General features: G+C 50.2%; 1 protein-coding gene across 1 annotated transcript in view; it reads left to right on the top strand.

Moving 5' to 3' along the window:
• Positions 1-738: 738 nt before the first annotated feature.
• Positions 739-3,924, top strand: part of LOC103377437 (cadherin-18) — a 72,822-nt gene continuing 69,636 nt past the window's right edge. Inside the window, exon 1 of the mRNA XM_008308249.3 lies at positions 739-2,869. The gene's annotated coding sequence lies outside the window, so the exon portion shown is untranslated. The remainder of the gene's footprint in view (positions 2,870-3,924) is intronic.

The raw sequence follows: 3,924 nt of genomic DNA, 5'->3' as shown, positions 1-3,924 counted from the left end.
GTGAAGCCTGTTTGAATCCAACACCGAATGGAAATAAAGATAATCAATTAGACAAAGTGGAACTGAGCGCGAAATACACCTGGAAATAAATCTATCAGCCACACGGAGTCAAACCACGACGACTTCCTTGTTTGGACTGGTACGACCTGAGACATTGAGCCTGCAGATCCCTGCCCTGACCTGTAGATGGGGCTAAAACAGTGTAATCCTGTAAACTTGGTCAAAACTTTTGACAACAGGGAAAATATTTGAAGGTTCATTTCTGACACCGTTCTTTCACAGTGGTCGGCCGCTGAACCTCAGCTCTGATGTGGGAGAACCAGGTCTGAAGATGGACGACACCTGGTCCACTCACGTCCACTTAACCACTCATTCTCATTGGTCGTTCTCCTTAGCCATTAGAGTTAAGTTTGGATCCCCCCCCCCCCCCCCCCCCCCCCCCCCCCCCCCCCCCCCCCCCACTCTCCATTCTCCCCATGTCTCCACTGTGGCCTAATTGATGGCTGAACACTAACAGGTTGCCCCCCCTCCATCCTTCCTCTGTCGTGCTGCTTCCTCCTCCTCCTCCACCTTCATGCTCTGCTCTGCTCTGTTCATTATTCATCACGTTTGCCTTTGGATCCAGTGAGTGAAGTCAAAGAAGAGCTGAGCAGAGTCAACAGCTGGCCTCAGGCTGCCTGGACCACGTTAGCCTGCAGAGGGGAGGGGGGGGGGGGGGGGGCACAGGGTGAGAGAGAGGGAGGGAAGTGACCAACTGATTAATTGATTAACAGAAAGAAAGAGGGGAAAAGCCCAGCACCATGAGTGCACTCTGCCAAAGACGAGTTCCAGAACAACATAATTGGCCTCGAAAATTGTCAAAATCAGAGAGGCCGAGTCGAGCACTGCTGGCTGCAGAGAGAATTTCACCATTTTATAAAACAGTGGGGTCTCAAGCACGGAGCCACGGAGGGAACCAGAGCCATGGAGCAGAATTTCCCAGTTGGGTAGTTTTCCAAAAAAAAAAAAAACACGGCCCAACAAGAGCAGTTTTTTGTTTTGTTTGTTGTTTTATCACTAATGCTTGGCTCCGAGAGGAGACTCGAACCCAGAGCTCTGAACATACGTCACACGCCTGATCTCTTCATGGGATTGAATAAATGCTACTGTCCTCGTGCAGCTGAAGCCGAGAGCCATGGGGTGGCACAGTGTTTCCAATTGTTGCCTGAGTGCAGGAAGGTGACAGGTTCAGATCCCATGGTCCTCTGAAGGGCCTTTGATGTGGAGTTTTTTACCACTATACCACCGAGTCTTGACTCAGTGACAGGATGCTGAACACTGTGTTCTTCACCGTCTCTGGTGATGTCACTGGTTCAAATCTCACTGCTGTGTGAGTCGCTGCTTTTCCTTCTCCACTTAGATTATGAGCAGACTTTGAGAATCATTCAGATGCCTGGAGGGAATGGACGCTGTGACGGGCTGTCACTGACGCCAGATGTGTCAACACTCAGAGAGGAAAGGCTAAAATACTCGGCTGCAGCTTTGAATTCCAGAGCATGTGCTGCTGCAAAGCCTTTAATAAAAAAAAACAAAACAAAACAAAAAAAAAACAACACAGCATATTTTATTGAACTCAATCTCAGTGCATCATCATCTGCAGGGCTAAAGGCAGAGGCCGGCTATCAATAACAACCTTAATTAACACAGCCCTTCAATTATTTATCTCCATCAGTAAAGTCAGTAAACACAGTTCCTTTGAGGTCACTGTCGTCAGGACGCAGCAGAGAAGACAGACAATGAGGACGGAAGACAGACCAGAGACCAGAGACACACTGGTCCCTGTCGGCCTGTGACTTATTATTGGAATATACATATACATATATATACATATATATACTTAAGGGGTCCATTGTCATATCTTTTCATGGGGCCCAGAATCCCTAGCAGCAGCCCTGCCTGCAGAAATGACATCTGTCTGAGTACTTTTTGACCGAGCCTGGTATTTCTGGAGGTCAACGTTGTATTTGCTGGATTTCATCAGTGAAACTAGTTGGTCCTCACAATAATATGTGAAAAATAACTATAAACAAAAAATGTACAAAAAATATATAGATGTTGAACACAGAGATGAAACTTTAGCGCCGCGTCCTGCTTCATGATTTCCAAAGAGGAAAACGTTGTCAAACAGTTCATTTGCCTCTGGTTTCAAATGTCTAAATTCACTCTACAGTCTTTTGTGCTGCTGCTCCAACAGTCACTGATGCTCCAGAATCTGAGGAAACCTACTGGGACAGATGTGTGTGTGTGTGTGTAAGTAAATGAGCTGGGGATAACATATCTCTACCCGATCACTATCTTCTATTATCACGTGTTAACAGAGGAGGAGGAGGAGGAGGCGATAATGGAGAGGAAGGTGTAGATGTTGGAGGCCGGGTCAGGCCTGTTCTGATTGATGCGCACACCGACCAATCCGCTGCCTTAATTTGCCTGAGCCTCCGAGGTAGTCGGCCGGGATTGGAGGAAAGCTTTGGAGGAGAGAGGGTAAAAAAAAAAAAAAATCCACGCACACGCACTGGGCTTGTCCTCTCCTGGCCGCACGCACGCTCACGCACGCACACGCCTGAAACACGCACGGAAGGGGCAGTGAAGAGAGAGAGAGAGAGTGAGTGAGTGAGGGAGAGAGAGCGCAGCGGCTCTCGGAGAACCGCGCACAGTCCAGAGGATGAGAGCGGCGCAGGCAGAGGAAACTGGGAGACACGGAGAGGAGGAGCAGGGGAGGATATGATGTTGATGACCGGAGGAGGACGGGGATGAGAAGGTGCAAACTCAAACAACTCGTGCGTCTTTTTCGTACTTGAACCGGCTGACATGTCCGCTCCCAGGAGCGCAGGTAAGACGGATTAAATGGAAGTTTATCCGCAGGCAAGTTTGTGGTGAACGTGTGCGCTCCAGTCCCCGTCACCTCGGAGTTGTGCCTTACAGAGTCGTGCTTGTGTTTTGGCACCGCCGCGTGCGCCTTTTGGCTGCGGTGCGCCTTTTCTTTGTGCTGTTTTTGGCGCACAGCGGCGCCACCGTGGAGTTTGGGGGATGATCCACGCCGCGGCAGCTGGAGGAGCTCCTCAGCCTCCACCACTGAAGACACGCGCACTGCAGGAGAGAGGAGTCCACTCATTGACTGCTGCAGTCCCTCAGCATGAGTGGAGGCTTTTTTCACATCAGCAGCATCCGATCTGTGTGTGCGGGTGTGGGTGCGCGCGCGTGCGTGCGTGAGAGAGAGAGAGAGAGAGAGGATGGCTGTTATTTCCTGAAAAGCTTTAGGTGGCGCTTGTTTTTGAGTTTGAAAGCACAGTAAGGGCAGGTGATGGTGGGGCAGATGTCCACCTGCCCCTGGTCATGTTGCTGTGAGTGGATTACACGGTGGTCTGCGTGGCCGACAGTCTGTGTCATCCTGTGGTCCACTGATGAACCCATGTGGGTCGTATGGACTCGGGACGTACACGTAGACAGATGAACCGTGTGTGTTGGGAATCTGTGAGGTGGGAGGAAGTTTTCCAGGCGTCCTCCTTCCCTGTTGCTGGGGCCTGGGGATGAGTTGTTCCCAACATCCTGGTGTGAAGATGAGGATCAAATGTCTGCAGTGAAAGGACGGAGGAGGAGGACTGGAGTGGTTCTCCTCATTATACACTGGAGGTGCCTGATAATTGGTTAGCTACTTGGTTTACACTGCTCCATAATCCACTTATGATGATGGGGGTGAGGGGGGGGGGAGTGGAGGGGATGGGAGGAGTGAATATTTGACTCTTCTTTCCGGGGTTGAGTCATGATGAATGAGATGTTCAGGCCCTGGCTGATTGGTTGCGTCACATGAGCTGAACATCAGGAATTCTTAATTGACATCCATTATTACAGTGTGGATAATGGACTCCCCTGGAAGACAGTGGAGGT

Source organism: Cynoglossus semilaevis, chromosome 3 (genome assembly GCF_000523025.1).
Source record: "Cynoglossus semilaevis isolate Cse_v1.0 chromosome 3, Cse_v1.0, whole genome shotgun sequence".
Classification (NCBI taxonomy): Eukaryota; Metazoa; Chordata; class Actinopteri; order Pleuronectiformes; family Cynoglossidae; genus Cynoglossus; species Cynoglossus semilaevis.
The sequence above is the reverse complement of the archived record's forward strand: the minus strand, read 5'-3'. Positions and strand labels throughout refer to the sequence as shown.